Source organism: Lagenorhynchus albirostris, chromosome 7, assembly GCF_949774975.1.
Source record: "Lagenorhynchus albirostris chromosome 7, mLagAlb1.1, whole genome shotgun sequence".
NCBI lineage: Eukaryota > Metazoa > Chordata > Mammalia > Artiodactyla > Delphinidae > Lagenorhynchus > Lagenorhynchus albirostris.
In genome coordinates this window covers 33,543,656-33,568,722 of record NC_083101.1, presented here as the reverse complement: position 1 = coordinate 33,568,722, position 25,067 = coordinate 33,543,656, and the positions used below count along the sequence as shown (strand labels likewise).

The 25,067-nt window shown below is 45.7% G+C and overlaps 1 protein-coding gene across 1 annotated transcript in view; it reads right to left on the bottom strand.

The window, feature by feature from the left end:
• Nucleotides 1-25,067, bottom strand: part of GABBR2 (gamma-aminobutyric acid type B receptor subunit 2) — a 365,190-nt gene that overhangs the window by 100,281 nt on the left and 239,842 nt on the right. The window lies entirely within an intron of this gene.

The window sequence follows — 25,067 nt, the reverse complement described above, 5'->3', positions numbered from 1 at the left end:
ACTACAGCATGTTGTTTCTGATCCAGAAATAAATTTCTTCCTTTCTTTCCATTAATGTGAAACTAGGAAAATAAATTGTCTTAAAGGTACACTGCTTTATGAGCGCAGTTACGCTCTTGCATCATCAGGTAATAGCAAAGACAATACCACAGATTCCCTTCAATTCTCAAGAGAAAGTTCCAGAAAGTACACATCTTCCCTTGATGGAAATCCAAAGTCTGAGGCCCTGAGGCTTTCGGAACAAAGAGAATCACTCAATCTGTTCTCGGAATGAGAAACACCTTCTAAGGCCACTTTGACACCTTTTTGAGATCCTGAAGACAGCTGTGAGTAGTATCAGTTTGAAACTAACGCCCACCGAATTCTATATTCAGTTGATGGTAAGCAATTCCCTGGAGTGTGAAAACACTTCAATGTAAGGTGAGACAGGAGCTGTGATTTTATTTCTAGGGATGATTAAAAAACACAGAACATCTTCCAAAGGATCGCTTTTATGCGAATGGACCACTTTGCATGGGTGGAAAAGATGCAGATATTGTCCACAGGACATTTCTTTGTTTGACAAAAGTGGAGATCTAACTAATTCACCCATCTTCTGCCAAGCTTTGAAGAACTCCAAAGACTTCTAGACACAAAATGTGGACAAATTCTGCAGAATCTTTATTAGTTAAATTTAAAAAGTATATTGAATGGTATTCAAAGAGTGGATGGAATAATACTGGAGTGGAATACAGGGCGGGGGTGAGAAAGAATCTCCCTTTACTTTTTGGGTTTTCTTTCCTTTCTCTTTTACTTTTTCGATAAAACTCATTAGTTCATCTTTGAAATAAGACCTGTCATATTTTAGTTTTCTCACAGTAGCTATTTTTACTCACAGTAGCTCCTCCTATCTCCTTAATTTTTCAGGTACTGCAGTGGGAAGAGCCAGCGTCTGAGTATCACAAAGGTGGGTTCAGGGCCCCCTTGGGCAAGTTCCTGAACACCTGAGTTAGGGACCTAGCACAGCTCATGGTCTTCAATGGGCACTCAGTAAATGGCACCAGTAATTTTTATTTAAAAACATTTAATAGCAGAGAGCTGAAATTAAAAAGGATTCCAAGCACCAGGAAGCTTTCCAAACTTTGAGAAGAGATTTTCAACATCACATGATTTCAGCTGGCAAAGGGGTAAACCGTTGGGCCCTAATCCAAGGTGGCTTCACCGCTCAGAAACATCAGCCCCCAAGTGACTGAGTTCCCAAACCACACGGGCCGCTGTGTGTTCAGCCAGAGGGAGAAAGATGAGAGGCCTGTGAGTGTGGTAACTGAGAGTAACACGGACAAGCAGATGGGTAACTGGCTGTATCGAGGCTCTGCACCAGAGAAGAGCGGAGAAGCTCTGTGGAGCCCCCTTCTGAGGAAGATTTGACACGTGATTCTTTCCTGAGGTTGTGACCACGGCATCTCTTGGGTTGGATACATGATGCCAAGTCTGCAACCTTGAGCACGGCTGACTGGATGGGGACTACCACCCCAGCCAGGCCAACGTCGATAGGACTGGACACCAGCGAGGAAGGTCATAAGCCAATCAGGTGATTTTCATGGAATTCTGCCTGATGGATGGCCTCCATGTTAGCAGATGGACAACGCGCGACATTCCATAGATATTTACCTGCCCTGGGCGGGTCCTCTTTTAGGTGCTGATTCCTGCTCTCAGAAAGCTTTGTATTTGATTAGGAGAGACAGGCAAAACATGTTCACCAAAAAATGAACGAGATGTTTTCATTTCGTGAAGAGTGCTGTGAAGAAAATCAAAAGGGAGTGCCTGGACAAGCGGAGTGAATTTACTGTGTGGTCAGGAAAGACCTCACTGCAGAGGTGACGTAAGAGCTGAGCCCTGCACAGCAAGAAGCAGCTACTCCAGGCAGAAGGAAAGGCCAGGACAAAAGCCCTCAGGTGGGAAAGAACAGAAAGGGCCAGCAGGAGGAGTGCAGTGAGGGAGCGGGCAGGTAGGTGGGGCCTGGGGGCCCTGACAGGGCTCTGGAGGGGATGCTAAGTGCAGTGAAGAGCCATGAGGGCGGGGAGCTAAACAAAGCAGCAATATGATCTGATTTAAGATTTGAGAAGACTGCTCTGGCTGTCCGAAAATGGGAATAGAGACCCGGGCGGCTTAGGCAGCTGGTAATCCAGGTGTGAGGTGACAGAGGCTTAGGCTAGGGTGGTGGTCACATCCTCTCTCTAGCCAGCTCAGAGTTCATGGCCAAGGTGGCTGAGCACCGTGGCCTGAGCAGCAGATGCTTCCCTTCCACTACTACCATCCTGGGGGTGTGGGCACCATGGTTGGCGACCAGATGCTCCCTTCAGGATGGAGACACTTACTTCCCCAGCACCTTGGCTGCTGCTGGGTTGCCCAAAGGGTGCCAGTTAAGGTTATGTCCCTCCTTGGGGGCAGCCTACATCCAGTGGTCAGTGTGAAGGGACACAGTAGTTTGAGCCCCCTTGCCTCAATTCAGGACAGCTGTGAAGGACCGTGGGCTCCAGAGGTCCCCATGGGGTGGCTGAGGCCGTGACTGTAGCTGCGCCCAATTCAACTCATCCCTCTGCCTGACCCTGCTTCACTTCCTCCCTTCGTGTTTTGTTCCTGAGAGCCTCCCTGAAAAACTTCCTGTATGTGAATCTTTGTCTCAGAGTCTGTTTCGTGGGTAAACCAGCCTAAGACACCTGCCATCAAAGGTCATTGGAAATATCTCTTTTTCACAACCCGAAGGAGCCTGAGGTGGTGGGAACAGAGGCAATGGATTCCCAGTGAGGCCCACACGGCAATTAGACTCTTCGGTTTCGCTGTGGCCTGGCATCTCAGCCAGGGGAGCTGGGCTGACTTCGGTTCCTAAAACCCCAGCTTGAGCAGGGATTACTTTTTGCTTTTCTCCCACACACATATTCTTTATGTACATATAAATGCTGTGACTCTCCTTAAGCTTTCTTTTTTTTTTTTCTTCTCCTTAAGCTTTTGCCATGTGCGATCCAGGGCTGTAACCGAGGATGATTACATCCACTTGAGACCAATCCATGTGACGTATTACACTCCAAAGCAGTGGAGTTTGATAACTCTGGCTGGGGTGGTGGCTGATATCTGTCTTTTGGCTCCCAATCCACACTCACTCTTCTATGTCCTCCTCTGTGTTGCAGGGGCCCACAGCCTGGAAACCATACTTCCCAGAATCCCCTGCCAGCTGGTTTCCATTTAGGTTCTGCTAATGAGAAGCATTCATGGGGGATTAGAAAGTGTGCAGAAGGGAAAAGCTATTTTTTTTTTTTCTGCTTTGGTTGCAGCAGCAGGAGCTGAGTGACTGCAGGTGTCCATGGGCCCCAGCAGCCCTGCACTGTCAGTGTGTGCAGTGGGACTCGGGATAACTGCTCAGTAGCCAGTGCTGGGGTCCCTACAGTGGCAGAAACAGCAGTGGCAGGAGCCTCAGAGGCCAGCATGCTTGCGTCTCCATTATTTTATTTGCATTCCAAATCTGCTCTGTGGTCACTTATAAACTCCTTGGAAGTTAGAATCCATTACCAATCAGCATGCAGTCAAGGAAACAGAAAGCACTTCAGGCATGTCAGAGGCAATGGCAACACCATTCCTCTTTTTTTTTTTTTTTTTGTGGTACGCAGGCCTCTCACTGCTGTGGCCTCTCCCGTTGCGGAGCACAGGCTCTGGACACACAGGCTCAGCGGCCATGGCTCACGGGCCCAGCCGCTCCGCGTCATGTGGGATCTTCCCGGACCAGGGCACGAACCCATGTCCCCTGCATCGGCAGGCGGACTCTCAACCACTGCGCCACCAGGGAAGCCCAACACCATTCCTCTTATTGCTCCTGCAGCCCAAGGGGCTTGGCCATTTTCTGTAAACACTTCTCTCTGGTGACAGTACCTACCTGATTTGCTCCTCCATCCCTTCTAACAAACTTGTAGCCGGTTCCCTGTATTAAATCTCCCTCCGAAATGAGCAGATTTGTAATGCAAATAAAATAATGGAGGTAAAACCCCAAGTGGATAATTTATGAGGATTTTTCTTTTTCCTGAAAGAGATGTTCCTGATGTCAAGGAGAGCAATCTGTTTCATAAAAGCTGATCCAAACTAACAGTTCAGGTTGAATTGGGAGCGATAAATTTGAATTTTCTTTTTTAGAAGAATCTTCAGAACACATAGGACAACATATGGAAAAAAACTTGTTTCTGCATTCGCCAGACAAGAGTACATTTGCCATCAGTGTGACCTTGGACAGTCATTGAGTGTTTCTGAGCATCAATTCTCCTACTTGAAAAATAGGAAGAAAAACACCTACTTCTCAGGATTATTTGTGAGAATTAAAGAAGACAATTATGAAAAAGGCACAACCCAGGGTTGGCGCACACAAAGGTTAACTCTTATGATGCTCCAGGTAATCCGAGTTTGCAAAATTCCACCTGATGTCCCCAGAAAAATCAGTGGAGAGTAAAATGTTCCAGCAGTCAGTAGGATTCAGTGGCCTCCTCTTAGAAAAATTAATTCTATTTTCATTGTTTATCTTTAATGTTTCACTACTAAGCATGAGTGAAATTTATTCCAACAACAGTTCATGAATTGTACAGGTCAAGCCCTACACTGGAAAATTTTTTTTGTCTCTTTCAAAGGGAAGGGACTCCCTGCCCTGGAAAATGATCTGATGTCGGGCTGGAGCTGGAGGTTACACAGAGGGAAGACTCGCTAGGCTCAGTCTAATCTTGTGGAGCCCTGGGCCCACTGAGGGACACAGTCTCTGCCGATCACAGTGCATTTAGGGAAGGCATTCCATCCCTACTATGGCTCTAACTGCACTCTTGTCTCTGGGCAGTCATATTTGTCTTTGGGAGATGTGAGCAAGTATGCTCAGCTGAGTGTTTGAGTTATGCTGTGGGGAAACAAGATCTGTCCTGACATGTCACACAGGCAGTGAAATCTCTAAGGAGATGGAAGCTGAAGGGTGATGGGGGACCCTGGCTGGCCCATCACTATCTGTATGGATGATCCAAGCCCACCTTAGACTGTTCTGCTGCCAGCCCTTCCCCCAGGACAACGTTGGTCTCAAATGAATAATGAGGATTTTGAGAAAATTTGGGGGTTACACTGATAGTCAGATTTTTCCATAAAGGCTACAGATCCTCTTCACATAAGCTTGAAGAAGGTGCTTTCTGTTTCCCAAGGGATGACAGGACATAAAAGAGAAATACCAAGTAATTGGGTACATCTACCCACATGTTCTGCAAAGGTGAAAAATACTCTTTTTTTTCTGCATGTTCCTTGGGCTATAGGACAAGTTATATTTTGCATACTACTTAAAATATTTCTTACATAAAAATGCTTTTGATGGACCTAAGTCTTGAGGAAAGTTTGATGTATCCATTGGGTCTTCAGCAGCTGGTTTTCAGGAGTTAAAAGGAGAAGCAGCAAGGGAAGTGTGGCCTGCCCACTGCCATCCTTCTGCTGGTGGGCATTAAATGGAGGGGTATCCTTCTGAGGGACCGTGATCAGATGACCCATAGGGTTCAAGTGATGACCAGCCACAAAGGAAGTGGAGGTCTAAGGCAGGGCTTGGTGAAGTGGAGAGGAGTGGGGACCAAGAGGAGATGGCTAGATGGATGGCCCAAGAGAGGCAGGACCAACTCCCTCTTTTCTTCCAGTTATGACACGAGAGTCAAGCTTGTTTAAAATAGCAAACAAAATAGTACAGTAGAAACTAACACAACATTGTAAAACAACTATACTCCAATAAAAATTAATTTAAAAAAGAATAGCAAAATATCAGAAATGAATGAGATATCCAAGAAATAGGCCAATAGCAAAGTAAACTGTGATAGACGCATGATGAAATATTATGATACATGCATTCAGTCAGCACTGTTGAGCACCTAACATGTGTCAGGTACATGCCAGGCAGGCACCGGATAGAGTGAGCAAAGTCCACATGGTCCTAGAGTGCATGGAGCCTGCAGTCTGGTGGGAGGTATAGACATTAAACAATAAATACACTGATAAATATATAACTGCAAACTACAATAAGTGATATAAAGGAAAGAACAGGGAGCTGCAAGAAAGAACTACAAGACCTTAGTTAGACTGTGGGTCAAGGAGGGCTTTTCTGGGGAGGTGGCATTTGCATTGAGACCTGAAGGACTTAGCTAAGAGTGAGGGGAGAGCTTCCTGGGAAGAGGAATTGCAAGTACCAAGGTCCCAAGGCAGGAAAGAGACTGGGAAGTGGGAGGAGCTGAAACAATGGCAGTGGAACTGAAAGTGGTGATTGAGGGGAAGATGACCATGGAGTGGAATGGGCAAGGTGGACAGGTGCAATGTCATGCAGAACCTCATAGGTTTATCAAGGATGCCAGGCTTAATTCTGAATGCAAGGGGAGCCACTGAAGGGTTTTAATCAGGGGGTGACTTGATCTAGGTTATGCAGACTTGAACATTATATTATAAAAGTTATAAAATAATGGAAAAAGTGATATTCTGATTGTGCCAGACACTGGCTACTTGTTCACCAAATCCATTTCCTTTTCCTCCTGGGCACATGGTTAGACTTCATTTTCTTACCTCCCTTATACCTAGGTGAGGCCATGTGACATTTCTAGCCAATGGAATGTGGGCAGAAGTGGCACATGTCATTCCAGGTCTGGCCCATGAAAACCTCCCACAAGACCCTTCCTGCTCCCTCACTTCCCCCATCTGCCAACGAGATTCACAGGATCTATCAGTGAACTCCGAGGCCCAAGGAACAGTGGGGACATGAGACAAAGGAGCCTGGGTCCATTAATAATCATGCAGAAAGGCTGTCCGCCAACCAGAAACATCCACTTTGGACTTTGCATAAGAGAAAGATACATTTTTATTATGTTAATTCACTGAGATTCTGAGATATCTTTGTTACAGCAGCTACTGTTATTTACTTTAAGTAATACGATACGTAAGTAAAAAAGGATAAAAATTGAATATACAGTATGTTCATAAATGTAAAAATTATTCCCGCCAAGTAAAAAATTACTCCCAACCAACAGTGGTTGGTCCTGGGTTGTGGGATTATGGCTTTTTCGTCCTTTTACTTTTCAATATTTTCCAATATCCTCTAATGAGCATGCGTTATTTTAGTAACAGGAAAACTTTATTAAAAACTTTTTTTTGAAAGGCTGTTATAAGGAGGCACATTTTTTACAGCTAAAAATAGCAACATCATCACCAAGAAAATAATTCTCCCTCTTGGAATAGATTAATTTTTACTGACAGCTTAGAGTTTTCCTGAATAAGAGCCAAAGATCTGTGCAAGCATAAGCACATTTCCCCCTCAACTTAGAATAATGGAAAGAGCAATGAACGAGGGGTCTGAAGAGGAAGATCTGAGCTGTGCTCTGCCGTTATCTCGGAAGGGAACTGGGGCAAGTTCCTTTTCATCTCTGTTCTCAGGTTTCTCTCTGCAGAACATGCAGCAATAACATCCTTTAGGTTATTTTTAGCTCTGCTAAAACATTTGTGTATGTTATCTAAGATTTTTTTTCTGGGGTTCTCCTGTATTAATAAATTCTCAACAACAACCTCAATGGGATGAACTATGTATTATTATCTCCATTTTACAGATGAGAAAACTGAGGGGCTGAGAAGTTAAGAAAGTTACCTAGGGTCACATCTAGTAGGCTGCAGAACTGGGACTCACCTCAGACATGGTCTGACTTCAAGCTCATGCTTCTAACCACATACTATCCTGCCTTCCTTTGCAAAAACCAGTCACTGATTAGAAAATGAGCTCTTTGCCAGGGTAAGAGTGAGTCCAAGTCCTTGCAGCCTTGGGCTAGGGGGAAGGAGCAGGGGTAGCACAGGAGGTAGGTGGAAAAGGAGGGAGTCAGGGATGTGTTGGTAAGTGTTTAAATGGCTCTTTGCGGGGGCGGAGGGGGGGGCCAGGAAGAGTCCTGACTTGTCGTGTTTGCCAATTTCCACGGTGTAAATATTCCCACCAAGGCAGATTTCAAGCTATTAACAACTGGCTCTAGGCAGCCTGCAGGAGCTGGTTCCAGCACACCAGTGGCCAAGCCAGTCTCTCAGGAATGTGAAACTGAAGAGAAATGCAAAATGCCTAGTTTTTAACCGCTCAAGGGGCGGGTGAGAATCTCTTCTTAGAAGTGGGGGAGGGGCTTCAAATCAGAGTGGGAAGAGCTGGAGATCTCCACTGGGCTCTGCAATGCTGGGCCCGGGACTCTGTGGGCCACATCTCCCAGCCTCCTCCGCAGCCTCCTCATTAGCTCTGCCAAGAGCAGACCCTGAGGGAGGGTGGAAATTGGGAGAGGAGAAGGACTCAGGAATCCCCATTTCCCCAGGCCTCTGTCAGGGTTCTGTGGCTAGTGCCAGTCCTGCTACACCCCCTGCGCAGTGCCAGCAGCAGCTGGGCAGTGCCCCTCCTCAGACATCTGAATACTAGCTCTGTGGTTATTTTCTGAGCTCCCAGTTTCCGGTAGCCTTACCTCTTCCTTTCATTCTTCTAGCCTAGAGGTGATAACTTTTTCAGCAGTGGGTACCTCTGAACTGCGTCAGTGTTCCTTTTATACTCCTCTGTCCTTCCGAAACCTATTAAACAACTCCCTGTATTAAATCTACTCTGTTTGAAATGCCTAGTTTGTTTTCTGTTTTTCTGCTAGGACCTCATCCTCTCTGTCTACCATGTGGTCCCTGGCAGGACTCAGTCCTCCAGCATAAGACCTATTTGTCAGGCCCCAATTAAAGTGGCCTTCTCCACTCATGTTCTCGATGGTACACTGGCAGGTGATACTGATGCTGCCTGCCCCACGTCTACCTCAGGGTGTGCCCCTGGCTTCTTCTTCCATCCTGAACTGCCTATTGTAATTGCCTCCTGCTGAGATGGAGCCCCCCACCCACCCCCCGCCCCGCGGCAGAAAAGTGCTCTTTCCTCCTCAAGGCCTGGGAAGGATAGGAGTACAGGACTATTTGTTAATTCTTATTGAGTTGAATGAACTGGGTTCTCTGTTTAGGGGGCACTGAAGCAGGATCCCTCAGGAAGGGCTATGGAGGAGAAGGACAGGGAGAGAGAAAGGACACTGGCCAAGGGTAGATGCTCAGTTACCTCCATGGTGTGAGAGGGACCGAAAGAGACAAGTGGCCCAAGGCAGAGGAGCTGGTTATCACAGAAGCTCGGAGGTTATCACAGGCTGGGAGACCAAGATGTCTCCGTGGGCTATCGGTATTGGAGGTCTGGGCCGAATGGTGTTTGCGGAGACTGTTTCTTTACAATTAAACCAGAAAGCACACTGGCTTAGAGTGGGAAGTTCAGGGTTCTAGTCCCAGTTTTGTCACCAACTCCCTGTGTGCCCATAATTATGTTCCTTCCTCTCTCTGGGCCTCAAATTTCCACAGATAAAATGAGGAAGCAATTGCAACATACTGTGTTTGGGACTTGGCATGCTAATGCCTGATCCAGTGGAGGTGCATGAAGTCAAAGTCCTTTTTTTTCTAGAAGCTTCCGGTCTAATGGAGGTGACAGGTTTAAAAAAAAAATAAAGTTACAAGACAGCGTGATAACTGCTGCGAGAGGGTGGGTACAGAGGCTTGTGGGAGCACAGAGGAAGGGCACCTCTCTTGTGAGGGGGTGGCTTGGCAGGGGGCAGGGAAGAATGACTGTGAGTTAGCCAGGCAGAAAGGATGGGAAAGGGAATGTTCTGGGCAGAGGGAACAGCATATGCAAAGGCCTGGAGGCAGAAGAGAGCTTAACTCTCTGGAGGACCAGAAGGAAGGACAAGGTGGCTGGTGGGGGGTGCGCAGGAGGTGGGGGAGTGGAGGCAGGAAAGCAGGAGCCACATCAGGCAGGACTTGGACCTCATGATCCAAAGGGGGCCACGGAAGGGCTGTAAACCAGGAAGTAACAATTCCCAGATGCTCTTCAAAAGGAAGGAAATCCTGCCACTTGTGACAACACGATGGACCTGGAGGACATTATGCTAAATGAAATAAGCTAGACACAGAAAGATAAATACTTCATGGCATCACTTACATGTAGAATCTACAATAGTCAAGTTCATAGAAGCAGAGAATAGAATGGTGGTTGCCAGGGGCTGGGGTTAGGAGAAATAGGGAGATGTTAGTCAAAGGGAACAAACTCCTAGTTATGCAGGATGAATAAATTTTGGAGGTCTAATGTACAGCCTGGAGACTGCAGTTAACAATACTGTACTGTATACTTAACACTCGCTAAGGGAGTAGATCTTAAGTGTTCTCACCACAAAAAAAAAAAAAAAAGAAAAAGGTAACTTTGTGATGTGATGGGTATGTTAATTACCTTGATTGTGGTGATTATTTCACAATGTATACATATATCAAATCATCAAACTGTACCCCTTAAATATATACAATTCCTATATCTCCATAAAGCAAAACAAACAAAAAACTACTCTGGCTGCTGTATGGAAAATGGCTGGTCACCAGGGCAAGACTGGAGGCAAGGAAGACAGAAGCTGTTGTGGAATCCAAGCAAGAGATGAGGGTGACATAGATGGAGAAGAGTCCATGATTCAAAGATGGGAAGGAGGTGGAGTCCTAGGGGCCTAGAGGTGGCCGGGATGTGAGGGGCAAGGAAAGTGGAGAAGTGAAGAAAGGCTTTCCGATTTGGCGGTGCCACTGCTTGCCTGCGCAGCCAGCCCAGGGGAGCTGGCGGGGCCAGTGAGTGGCATCTTTGCCTGGGTTCCTGGGTGAGTGGCTGAGCCACGGGAGCTTTGTAGCTCTAAAGCTATGAATCACGAAACCTTCTCTAAGCTTTCTGCCCCCACCCCAAACCTCCCTTCTTTCCTGGTCATCTGCAGATGCAAGCGTCCCCACGATTAGAAATATTTAATTTTGATTTACTGTATGTTCTAGTTTTGTTAAATAGATTAGTCTCCACAAGGAAAACCAAACTGCTGACCAGTCAGCCTGAAAATCTGAGACATGCAATTTGCAATCTGCTGCAAGCTTCACTTTAAGCCGAGTGGGCTGCAGATTGGCCTGGGGGCTGGAGGGAGGGCTCAAAAGAGGCAGCTGGTATGGCAACAGTCCAGGCAGGAGGCCAGGGGGCTCAGGCTGCAGGAGGTGGCCAGGCAGAAGGGGTGCTGTGCTGGGAGGCGGGCCGCCAGGATTCTAGCCTGGGATCCTCCATGACACCCACTTATGACCTGTCCTATTCGGTAAGGAGACAAAGCTTACATTATCTGAAGGCTGGGCCAAGAATTCCCCTTACAGAGGGAACAAGCTTGATGTAGGAAGGAATCTTGATTAGAAGAAAATGTAGGAGAATATCTTCAAAACCTAAGGGTAAGGAAAAGCTCCTCAAACAAAACTTCAAAAGGACAAACCATAAGGCAAAAAAATGGATTAATCTGATTACATCAAAACTGAGCATTTCTGTTAGACAAAGGACCCCTGAACAAAGTCAACAGGCAGATGACAGAATGGAAGATTTTGTAAGGTCTACAATCAACATGGTATTAACATCCAGATTAGACACAGCACTCCTGAAAATTAGCAATATGTAGGCAGCAAATCCATCAGAAAAATTGGCAAAGCATAAAGAAGCAATTTACAAAAGAGGAAACCCAGAGCAAATAGGCACATGAAAGGATGCTCGATATCATTAGAAATCAGAGAAAATTAAAGTGATGTCACTTTATATGAATTAAAATGGCAAACATTTGAAATACAGATAATGCAGGTGTTGGTGAGGACTTAGAGACACAGTGACCTAGTGCATCACTGGTGGGATGTCATAGGAGCAGCTATTCTGGGCAGCATCTGGCACTACTCAGTCCAATTAAGTGTCCATATACCCTCGGAACCAGAATTCCACTCCTGGGATACAGCCTTAAGAAATTCTCATAAGGGGACCTGGAAGGGCGCTAATTATACACATTACAGTGTGTGTGTCTGTGTGTGTCTGTGTGTGTGTGTGTCTGTGTGTGAGAGAGATGGAGATGACCTGGGGAGAATCATAAGTAGCAGATTAGATATACAAGGAGCAAAATGAACGGATGCATATGGCTAATGAGAAAGTAAGAAAAAAAGATGACCTATAACACAATACTATTTACATAAATTAAAAATACATACACACAACAATACACATTTTGCAAAACTACATACAAAAAAAAAGGTACAATTAGACTCATTAGGATGCCTATTGTGGAGGAAGGGGGATGGAACTGGGGAACAGGAATACAAAGGAATGAATAAGTGAATGAATGAATGAAACAGAGCTGTGCCTTGATGACGAAAATGAACTCAGTTCTCTATACCTGAGTGAAGTTAAGCAAAATAAAACAGAACCTAGACTTTACCTTAAGGGCAGTGGAAGCCAACTGGAGTCAAGGGGGTCTATGCTCTGTTCATTTGCATGTTGTTCAGTCAGTCATTTATGCGCTCATTCATTCATCACATTTTGGGGATCTTTCTCCTTTGGGCCAGGCACTGTGCTGGGCTCTAGGGACAACGCAGTGGACAAACAGATATTCTTGGGCTCTGGTCTCACTGTAAGGCTAAGTACCTAATAGGTCTGCTCTGGTGTTAAATGGATCCAAGCTTGGGATCCAACCAGGTGGTCCACAGCCTAGGGATGTTACCACCTTCCAATTTCTTGGTTGAGGCAAACAAGGCTCAGACAGGTGAGTCACATGCCCTGGGTCACAGCTGTGAAAGGCAGAGCTGGGCTCTGAGCTCAGGTCTGCAGAACTGAAGCCCCTTGCTTTCCTTCCAGCCCCAGCAGAAGAGGAGGAAGCAGCACGGCAGTTCTACCAGAGGTAGGCTGTAATCCTGGTCTCAGCTGTCTTAGCTTACTCACTCAAGAAGGGCTGGGAAGGCTTCAAGAAGGAGGCAGAAAAGACCCAAGCCAGGACCTGTTAGCTAAGTCAATCCTGAATTCCTGACTCACAGAAACTATGTGAGATAATAAAAGTTTATTGTTGCTTCAGGCAACTACATTTTGGGATAATCTGTTATGAAGTAATAGATAATAAATATAGGGTCACAGGAGGAAACAATTCACCCTGGATGGTTCAAAAGAAGAGACTTTATTAAGGACTACTTACAGAGCGGGGGTGGGGGGCAGATTAAGGGAGCAGAATAGGGAAGGTGATGTGTCCATAGATTAGCAATGGCAGGAGCTGTTACTTGGGGGCAAAGGAAGTTAGAGTGTCCCTGGAGCTTCATAAGAATGGGAGACACAGAGGAGAAGTCTTAGCCATGGAGGTAGGGGCACAGCTATTCCAGGAGATGCAGCGCCAAAGTGGTGGAGGGGGCTGCACTCTGACCTCTCTCTCCCATGCCCTCCAATCTCCTGCCTATGTTTTCCACTGGCCAAACTCAACCAGCAGCCCAATGACAAGGGATCCTGGGTGATGTCATCTACGGGATCAACCTCTAAGGGCACAGAGAATGGCAGAAAATAGGTCTATGGGAGAAAAGAAAAAGAGAGAAAAACCAACAGAGGGATCTTCTAGGCTCCACTCTCAGCCTTGAAGTTCTGTGTAGCTGACTTTATGTAAGGCTGGATCACATGACTTACACTAAGCCAATCAGTGCAACCCATCCTCTAGCTACAGTGATTGGTTCAGGGATGGACACATGACCCAAGTTAGCCAATCGAGGCTAAGAGGGATCTCCAGGGATTTTTGTTGGCGCTTTTGGGGAAATGGGCTCCTTTTTTTGCCCCCCTAGACTTGGTGCTGTGATTATGGGAAGGAGAAGCAACTGTGCAGAGGCTGAGGATGGAGCTGGCATAGAAGAAAGCAGAGCGAGGGATGGAGAGATGGAGAAGCCTCATCCTGGATCTCATGGTTATCTCTGGTTAAGTACGGTTTTCAATTACTTGCACCAGAAGAGTCCTGAATGAAACATTCTAACCCACAGCTTTGATGATCCTCGTGACAGCTCTCTGGGGTAGGCTGGGCAGAGATCAATAATTCCATTTTATAGATGATGAAACTGAGGTTCAGTTCTCTTTATCACTTGGCAACCAGTTCATTTAAATTCATTATTAACTTCACTATACTAGCATAGGTCTTTGGTGTATATTTTGTCCTTACATTGTACGGTTTTAGATTTTTGACTTCTTTTTCAGTGGCCTTTATGTATGTATGCCTGTTACTGAAAGTTGCTTCAAACTCTCTTTAAGTAGGTGGCACTCAATTATTAATTTTAATCAAACAAGCAAACAAAGCATGTAGATCTCCACTGCTCTCCCCTCTCCGTGCGGCTCTCTCCTCTCCACTGCTCTTCCTGCAAATTCTAGCCTCCTTGGTCTCTCTAAATTCAAATTTTCAACTCTGTCTCCTCAACTTGGTGAGACTGCCAGGCTCTGTTTGGGCTCCCCCTTCCTGTGCTGCGGCCTGGAAACTCTCCAGGCAGTAGGCTGGGTAATCACAAGGCTCATGTCCTTTGTGTCCCTTCTCTCAGGGGTCACTCTCCTCTGTTGTCTATAGTCCAATGTCAGAAAAATGTCGTTTCACATAATTTGACTGGGTTTTTTTTAGGTGCTTAAGGCAGGAGGGTATATCCAATCCCTGAATATTACTCCTCCATCTTGGCCAGAAGTAGAAGCGCCCCCCACCCAAGTGCTCCAGACACTCTCACCCTAGACTTCTGCACTCATTGCCCACTGCCTGGATCACTCTTACCCCAGTCATCACATGGCTCACTCTCTCACCTTCTTCAAGTCTTTTCTCAAACGTTACCTTCTCAATGAGGCCTCCTCTGGCCACCCTGTTTAAATCCCTGCTCCCCCTCCACTGGTGGTGTTTCCAATCCTCCTTCCTCCAGCACATTTCTTTTTTTTTCTTTCTGAATAGTGACCATGCCTTCTAACATACTATATAATTTACCTATTTACTATGTTGACTATTGGCTGCCTCCTTGCACTAGATTAAAACTCTCTGAAGGATTTCTTTTTGCTTGGTTCACTGCTGTATCCCTAGCTCCCAATACAGTAGTTGGCCCATCATAAGTTCTCAAAAATTATTCACTGAATGAATAAATGATTGAAAAGATGATAGAAAAAAACCCCATGAGCACAGTTATGAAGCTTGGAAATTATGATGCGTGTGTGGAGAGTAGCTAGTATCCCTTCCGTGTGAAGAGCAGCACGAGGAGAAACAGCTGGAAACGCAGGTTAGAGCCTGGGGGGTAGAACTCCTAAAATGCCAGGCTGTATCCTGTAGGCACTGGGGAGCCATGGAGGCTTTTCATAAGGATTAACAGGGTCATAGGTTTTTTAGGAAGAATAGTGTGATGAGTGTAAAAGTGAGAGCCAGAATAAGTGAGTGGCAAATGGGAGAGAGAAGAGAGGTGGTACTTGGGATTTCAGAGTCAGCAGAGCTTGGCAAGTGGAGGGAGAAGTGGAGTTCATACCTGTATAGATTTCTCTGTAGAAAAATGGCTGGTATAATAGTGCAAACTCAGGTTCCAAAGGATTCCACTGAGGGAGGTGGGCAGGGGTGTAAAAAGAACCTGGGCAATAGAGGTGGCCTGAAACCTGGACCCACACTTCCCACCGTGTGAACTTGGGCAGGCTAAACAGGCTCTTGAGCTTTGGTTTCCTCTTCTATAAAACAGTACTAATCACATCTTCCTCACAGGCAGGGCTTGCTCCCTGGAAATTCAGTACCTCGGGGGCTTAGTAAATGTTGGTTTCCAACTTGAAAACCTTTTCTCTTTCACTATTTCAGAGTTACAAGAGGCCTGAGAGATCTGAGAGCCCCTTCTCTGACCACGCCAGGCAACATCCCCCCACCTCACAGATGAACTAGCTGAGGTCTACTGACTGTCCAATGGAGGAGATGTCTGATAAATCCCACTGCCTGTTATGGTTGCTGCCACGCATAAAAGTTGGGGTGGGAAGCAAGAGCCCAAGGAGTAGATGCCAAGCTGGACATCTGCTCCAAATCCCACTTCTGTGGGGGTGGGTGGGGGAAGGAGGACTCACTTCCATTACACTGGGGTTTAGAATCCCAGGATACTCTGTTCACAAGAGACTTTAATTCCCAAGGCAGCTGTCTAGTGGCTAAGGCCATTAAACATGGATTACTGAGGCAACTCTTCATAAGCTAGTTGATAGAATTACTAGATTTGAGGACAAACAGGGAATTTTTTTGTACATTTCAGAAAGCACTGTGGAGCCTGCACACACTGCAGGGACCCTGCCAAATTACTGAAAGGGAATTGACAGTGGTTATGGGGATTAGCTATCCCTACATATGGCTTACTAAGGATCCGGTGTGCTGAAGAGAGAATCTAGGTCACTGTTTTATCACATACTGTGGACATGTAAAAATACATATGTATGTGTACATGCATGTCTATAATACATACATACACATATACAAAGTCATGCACTCTTCATCCATTTACAAGAGTCTACCAGAGCTGATCAATCATGATAGTAATTAACTGTATACACCCTAAGCCCTCCAAACCTCATTAGCTCTCCAAAAAGCTTTTTCAAGCTGTCCTATACCCTGCCTTAGGCAACACCATATGTAATTTTTATTCTACATATTCAAGATTAAATTGCATAACATGCCCTCAGTTAACTGGACTCCAATCAGTGGGGATCCAACTCAGTAGAGTTTGGTACTGAGGAGAAAGAAGATGGAGTCAGTTCCTCCAGGCCCAGACAACTGAGGCTCACATGAGGACAGGACACACTGAAGGCCCCTCTGGCATCTACTTCCACCTTTTCTCCCCTCCCTGCCCCATTCTTTTCGAAATGAGACATAGGGTTCACTTAAGGCAGAATGGGACAGAAAGGGGAAAATAATTAATATTGGCTGGCAGTCCACATGTGCCAGGAATGCCAGATAGGAATGTGTCATAACAACTCTGTGAAGCAGGTATTAATATATCCTATTGTACAGATGGGAAAACTGGGGCCAAGGGCTTAATAGCTAAAGTCCTTTGGCTAGTAAGGGCCAAGACTAGATTAAAGTCCAGGACTTCTGAAATTAAGATTTTTTTAAAAGTCTTCCTTTTTTTAAAAAAAAAAAGCTGAGACCTAAAGTAATGTGTATTCACTGCAGAAAATTTGGAAAGGAAGAAATAAGCAAAGAGAAAGACTTCCATCCAGAGACAACCACTGTTGGCATCTTGGAATGCATTCTACTAGCCTTTATGTATCTGTAATTTTTTTATCAGAAGTGGGGATTTATCACACAAATTTTTGTAACCTGCCTTTTTTTTTTTTTCACCAAACTTTTTTTTTTTTTTTGGCCATGCCACGCATCTTAACAGGATTTTAGTTCCCTGATCAGGGATTGAACCCGGGCCACGGCAGTGAAGGCTCCGAGTCCGAACCACTGGACCGCCAAAAAATCCCCCAAGCAATATATTATAAACAATCTTCTATGTCATTAGATATTTTTCCATAACAACTAGTTTTAGTGGCTGCCAACAATTCCACTGTAAAGATGCATCAAAATTTATTTAGCTAAGCCCGACCACGGGGCATTTAGGTTATTTCCAGTGTTTCCTCTGCCCTCACGGTGACAAACCATGTTGTCATGAACACTCTAATTGGCCCTGTCTTTGCCCGTATCACAGTTGCTTCCTGAGGAAAATATCCTAGAAGTAATTTTTTAGGTCTCAGGGGATATAATACTCCTCACACGGGGTGTGGGAAAGTCTGGGTACTTATTTCTAGAAAACATTTTCCTCCCTGCTCCAATTACCTCTGATTTTCCAAACGCTACCTGTCCTTTGCAGTCAAGCCCAATTGTCTAGACTGAAAGTCTGTGCCACCGGCCCAGGGACTCCTTCAAAGTTTAAACCAATAGGATATGAGCCACGTATATCATTTAAAATAATCTAGTAACCGTACTTTAAAAGCTAAGAAAAACACTTCCCTGGTGGCGCAGTGGTTGAGAGTCCGCCTGCCGATGCAGGGGACGCGGGTTCGTGCCCCGGTCCGGGAGGATCCCACATGCCGCGGAGCGGCTGGGCCAAAAAAAAAAGTTAAGAGAAACAGGTGAAATAAATGTTAATGATAAATTTTATCTAACCCAATATATCTAGAGTAATATCATTTCAATTGTTATCAGTATAAAAATTATTAATGAGATATTTTATATTTTTTGGTACTAAGTCTCTGAAATCCAGTGTGTACTTTACACGGATGGACCAGCCCCATTTTAAGTGCTCTTGAATGGGGCTACAGGTGACCACGCTGAGCCGTGCAGGGCAGAATGTGTCTTACTCCCTCCTATATTCTTATGAACACAGGGCCTGGCATGAGTGAGTGAACCACTGAGAGAACAATAGCCCCTCCTTCGGACGGTCTCATCCTAGCTCCAGCAGGAAGTGATTCTCTCTGCTCTGACTCCCTAGAACCCTGAAATGTTCCTTCTTAATGTCCCCCATGGATGGATCCAGTCCTATCCAACACACAGCTGTGTAACACCAGGGGGCCTGGATGCACCTAAACCAGGACGCAGAGCTCACACCGGCCTGACGATCCTTGGGGCCGCAGCCCCCAGACACTGAGATGTTTTAACGTGTCAGTGCCTTGGTGAGTCTGTGTAGGGGCGGGGGCTGGCAGGTCAACGTGCACAGGCACCAGGTCTGACCCCTGTGGAGACAGGGGCAGATGGAAGCTAAAGGGGCTGTGTCCACAGAGAACCTTGGGGCTCAGGGCAGAGGAGCCGGGCTTTGGGCCCAGGCACAGTAGGGTGCTGAGAGTGTTTAACAACCAGTTCTCTGAGGCGGATAAGGAGAGAGCTCTGATTTGTTAGTGTTTGCTGATTACTGTGGTGTAAATACTCCTACCATGGCCAATTTCACACGACTGAGATGGTGACATCACACAACAGGGAGTTAGGAAGACTTGCGGACAGTCGGCTCTAATGAGCTGATACAAGCCAGCCCCAGGACAGCACTGGGCCCAGCTGAGCAAGTGTGACAAGCAAGGGGCAGAGTGGCCTTCTTCCCCAGTGATGACTGAGGCTGGTAGAGCCCTGCAGGGGCCCATCATCTGGGGGGACTGGGGAACGAAGATCTGGCGATAGGGTGGTGAGAGGCTTTCACCAGTGGCCTGTGGGCACTGGATGTCACCAGGAGGCCGGGGCACTGGGCCAAGTGAGGACCATGTGTGAGGACACTGAGATCCAGGGACACAGAGGGACGGTTGGGGGAACTGTGGGAGGTGGAGTGGGACTTGAGGTCATGCTCTTCTGCAGGTAGGGGCACCACACGAGGGAGGCCTCCTTAATGTTGATGTAACCTCCTCTGTAGACAGGCTAGAGTGGGTTTTACATCATGTCTGCCTCCCCACAGGTGTGAACGCCTAAAGGCTCAGATCAGATTTGTCCTGCACACTTGTATTCTCTGTTTATAATGAGCGTTTGCCAAACATCTTTCTAGACCTGATTCTTGCTTCTCATGGACAGAGTGTTATTCCGCAGGATTAGGAGAGGTGACTGCACCATCCAGTTTTCCCTGGGCCACCATGCAAATTTTCAAATTATCCAGTGTTAAATTGTACAGAATACTATAGAGTCTATAGATGAATCTCTTTAATTTACTGTAGTAATGTTCACGGTGTATGTAATTCGAGAACTCTTTAGTTCAAAATAGGAAGTAATTGCATTAGGAGTACGTACTTGATCATCCCCTCTTTTCTGCCATAACTGGTCAATAACCAAGCCCTGTGATTTTTCTCCTGACATGTGCCTTGAATCCACCTGCCTCTCTGTCCACTCACTGCCATGGCTGGTACCTCATCCCTGCAGTTGCTCTTGATTCCTTCTCATCTATTGTCTCCCACTGCAGCCAGGGGAAGCTTCTTAAGCACTGCAGTCAGGGTCCGCTGGTCTTGGGATAACAGGCACGATATGATCTGGCCTCCACCAACTGGTCTCCCCCACACCCAGGCTCATCCCATCCCACCCTCAGCTCCAGCCACATGGGCTTTCTGTTGCTTTCTCAAAGGTGCCCTCACCCCAGGGCCTTTGCATTTGCTCTTCCCTTTTCCAGGAATTCCCTTCCATCCTAAAGGAAGGGTATTAGCTCCTATTAGTTCCTATTCATTCTCCAATCTCAACTCAAAGTCACCTCCTCAGGCAAGTCTTTTGTGATCCACAGCCGTGGCCAGGCCTCCACATTACACACTCTCCACACACACCCCATAACTGTCTTTCAGAGCACTTTCCACAATTTACACTTAATAGTTATTCAGGTGATTATCTTTTTATTGTCTGCTTCCTCCTGGGTACAAGGACCACATTTGTCTTGCTCAATGCTGTACCCATAGCACCCCCCTCCCCTGCTTCCCATACTGTAGGTGCTAGTAAATATTTGTAAAAGAAATGAGAAAAGGGAATTAGCTACTTCTCTGCAGTTGTGCCAGGTTTTTACACTATGGTCCTATCACTGATAATAAAAATTCCAAGGTCCAAAAAGGTGTTTTATTGGTTCTTGGACATATAGTTAATTTTTTTTCACTGAAATATCTGATTTCTCCTGTTAAGTTCGCCAAAAAGAAAGAAAAAGAGAAATAATGTGATACCTATGAGCTATGGCTTTCTTTCTTCTTCCACCAGGCACCCCTCAATCATATGGAGTACTTTACAGTTTGTAATGCACTTTCCTTAATTCATCTCCAGAGCAACCTGGCGAGGGGCCCTTGTTCATTGGTCTCACTTTGCAGAAGAGAATGCAAAGATTAGAGACTTCCCCGAGGTCACCTCTGCTAGGGTGGAGGGGACAGTGTGCAAACCCAGCTCCGTGGACTCCATGTCCAGTGCTTGTTCTGCCAGACCGAGCTTCCTCTCCCAGCAAGCTAAACAAGCACCCAAATGAAAGAGTGTCACTTCAGTTTTGCCTGGCATTTTTCTCAAATGCTTTCAGAATCATTTTTGTAACTGAAACATCTCTCAAAGGAAGAAAACTAGTTCATCACAGTAATCAAGTCTGTCATAGAGGATGTGTGATGATGTTTGAAAATATAATCCTATGAACATCAGAACTGACAACTCTGAAACATCTCTAGGCTAAATCTGCTAATAACAGTCTTTAGCATTCAGATTGGCACTCACATGGGTTTGGTGTGATACATTTCACATCAGAAATGCCCTAACAAGGAACTTTCTCAGAGAATAACCAGGTCGAGGACAGATTTTAATGAGGCTCAATCCCTGAAAGGGTGAAATGTGAAGGAAGAATAAAGGCATGAGATGCAGCATGTATTTCTGTGAGTCCGATGACAAGATGGGGGCTCACATCAGAAAACGTGGCAAACACTTTCTAGAGGTCAGGACTTGTACAGAAAAGGAGTCACGCCATCAGGGCTATCACCTCTGAAGACTGTCCGGGAAAAAAATGTGCTTTGATTAGAATGAAGCAGACACATATGAATTGCAATTACCTCTTCTAAGCCTGCTGTTCACTCACTCACTTCTTCTCACCCTCTTATCCACCTACCAACTTATCCACACGTTCATCTTTATCTATCTACCCACCTGCTCATCTACCTACCTATCACTACCCATATCAATCCATCTGTCCACCTACCCACACATCTATCCATCCATTCACCTACACTCTCATTCATTAAACCATCTACTCATCTCTCTCTCTCCATCATCCATTCATCTACATCCATTCACCTACCACGTATCCATCTATCCATTCACTCATCCACTCAGCCATCCAACTATCTACTCATCTGCCAGCCCTCCACTCATCCTCTCACCCATTCAACTGGCTAGTAAATCTTTCCTGTATATCTGCTATGCATAAAGCCCCGAGGAGATGTTGAAGAGGTTGGAGACAGGGGTGGTCATAAAAATATTTCTGACGTATTTGTTCCTTTACTATCAGCTGGAACTCGAATATAGGCCAGACTGTGAGCTAGGACCTGAGAACAGAGAGATGAATCTCAGATAGACACCGCTCTCAAGGAGTGAGTAGTAGAAGCCTGTTGTAAAGCTAGCCAACTACTTGGGGATCAAAATGATGGCACAGTAGGGACTAATGCAAGGCTCTCCACATCATGCGGCTTGGGTTCAAGGACCATGTTTCAGTGGCCACCACAGGCGGCTTCACCCAAAGCAGCTTGGCTCTTGTCTTGTTTAATGGACACTCACTGCCTGGCCAAACACATTTTATTACTAACACCACACGAATGTGGTGAAAGGGCATTAAACAAAAGGCTACTAACCCTACCATCAAAAACTCATGTGTAAGGCTTCCCTGTGGCGGAGTGGTTGAGAGTCCGCCTGCCGATGCAGGGGACGCAGGTTCGTGCCCTGGTCCGGGAAGATCCCACATGCCACCAAGCGGCTGGGCCCGTGAGCCATGGCCGCTGAGCCTGCACGTCCGGAGTCTGTGCCGGAGCCTGTACTCTGCAATGGGAGAGGCCACAACAGTGAGAGGCCTGTGTACCGCAAAACAAAAACAAAAACAAAAACAAAAACAAAAAACTCATGTGTAAAAGTACACTACTGTTTGCTGCTTTGCTAACTACACAAGCTGGGCAAGGAAAACAAAGTTTTGCTGTTGCTCAGTCGCTCATTTGTTGTCTCTCTCTCATTCTCTTTCCCACTCTTTTATGATTCCTTTCTTAACCTTTTTAGAGGAAAGCCATAGTGCTTTTCAAGATAATGTAAATACAAAGTACTAAGGAGGTCACTGTTTCTGAAACCTCCATAATACGTGTGCCACCTTCACGATTTTTGTAGCCATCTGTGCTTTTATTAAATATCTGCCTCTTTAAAAAAAACTAAAAAAGAAAACATCTCGCTACTTTAAATGCTAGTTATACTTTTATAGTACATATTAAAATCAAACACAGCTATTAAAATAAAGAGTGTAGGTCTTCAAAAAACTAAAAATAGAATTACCATATGATTGAGCAATTCCACAGCTGGGTATATACCAGAAGAAAATGAAAACAGTAATCTGAAAAGATACATACACCTAGCAAAGAGAGGGGATTCAGAGCACCACCTAAATGAGCTCCAGAGATGGGCACGAGCTGCGGCTATCAGAGCGAACCCCAGAGACGGGCATGAAACTTTAAGGCTGCTGCTACAGACACCAGGAAGCCTGTGTGCAAGCACAGGTCACTAACCACACCTCCCCTCCCAAGACCCTGTGCAGCCCGCCACTGCCAGGGTCCTGTGATCCAGGGACAACTTCCCTGGGAGAACGCACGGCGCACCACAGGCTGTTGCAACGTCATGCTGGCCTCTGTGGCTACAGGCTCACCCCACATTCCGTACCCCTCCCTCCCCCAGGCCTGAGTGAGCCAGAGCCCCCTAATCAGCTGCTCCTTTAACCCCGTCCTGTCTGAGCGAAGAACAGATGCCCTCAGGTGACCTACATGCAGAGGCGGGGCCAAATCCAAAGCTGAACCCCCGGAGCTCTGCGAGCAAAGAAGAGAAAGGGAAATACCTCCCAGCAGCCTCAGGAGCAGTGGATTAAATCTCCACAATCAACGTGATGTACGCTGCATCTGTTGAATACCTGAATAGACAAGGAATCCTCCCAAAATTGAGGCTGTGGACCTTGGGAGCGACTGTAGACTTGGGGTTTGCTTTCTGCATCTAATTTGTTTCTGGTTTTATGTTTATCTTAGCTTAGTATTTAGAGTTTATTATCATTGGTAGATTTGTTTATTGATTTGGTTGCTCTCTTCCTTTCTTTCTTATATATAGATATATACTTTTTCCTTTTTCTCTTTTTGTGAGTGTGTATGTGTATGCTTCTTTGTGTAATGTTGTCTGTATAGCTTTGCTTTTACCATTTGTCCTAGGGTTCTGTCTGTCCATTTGTTTTTTGTTTTTTTTTAGTACAGTTTTTACTGCTTGTTATCATTGGTGGATTTGATATTTGGTTTGGTGGCTCTCTTCTTTTTTCTTTCTTTGTTTTTTATTACTTTTAATTTTTTTCTTTTTTTAATATATTTTTAATAACTTTATTTTATTTTATTCTTCCTTCCTTCCCTCCTTTCTCTCTCTCTCTCTCTCTCTCTCTCTCCCCCTCCCTCCCTCCCTCCCTCCCTCTCCCTCTCTCTCTCTCTCTCTCTTTCTTTGCTTTCTCCCTTTTCTTCTGAGCCGTAGGGCTGACAGGGCCTTGGTGCTCGGGCCGGGTGTCAGGCCTGTGCCTCTGAGGTGAGAGAGCCGAGCTCAGGACACTGGTCCACCAGAGACCTCCCGGTTCCACATAATATCAAACAGCAAAAGCTCTCCCAGAGATCTCCATCTCAATGTTATGATCCAGCTCTACTCAACGACCAGCAAGCTACAGTGCTGGACACCCGATGCCAAACAACTAGCAAGACAGGAACACAACACCACCCAGTAGCAGAGAGGCTGCCTAAAATCATAATAAGGTCACAGACACCCCAAAACACACCACCAGACGTGGTCCTGCCCACCAGAAAGACAAGATCCAGCCTCATCCACCAGAACACAGGCACCAGTCCCCTACACCAGGAAGCCTACGCAACCCACTGAACCAACCTTAGCCACTGGGGGCAGACACCAAAAACAAAGGGAACTACGAACCTGCAGCCAGCGAAAAGGAGACCCCAAACACAGTAAGTTAAGCAAAATGAGAAGACAGAGAAATACACAGCAGATGAAGGAGCAAGGTAAAAACCCACAAGACCAAACAAATGAAGATGCAATAGGCAGCCTACCTGAAAAAGAATTCAGAGTAATGATAGTAAAGATGATCCAAAATTGTGGAAATAGAATGGAGAAAATACAAGAAACGTTTAACAAGGAGCTAGAAGATCTAAAGACCAAACAATGATGAACAACATAATAAATGAAATTAAAAATTCTCTAGAAGGAATCAATAGCAGAATAACTGAGGCAGAAGAACGGATAAGTGACCTGGAAGATAAAATAGTGGAAATAACTACCACAGAGCTGAACAAAGAAAAAAGAATGAAAAGAATTTAGGACAGTTTCAGAGACCTCTGGGATAACATTAAACGCACCAACATTAGAATTATAGGGGTCCCAGAATGAGAAGAGAAAAAGAAAGGGACTGAGAAAATATTTGAA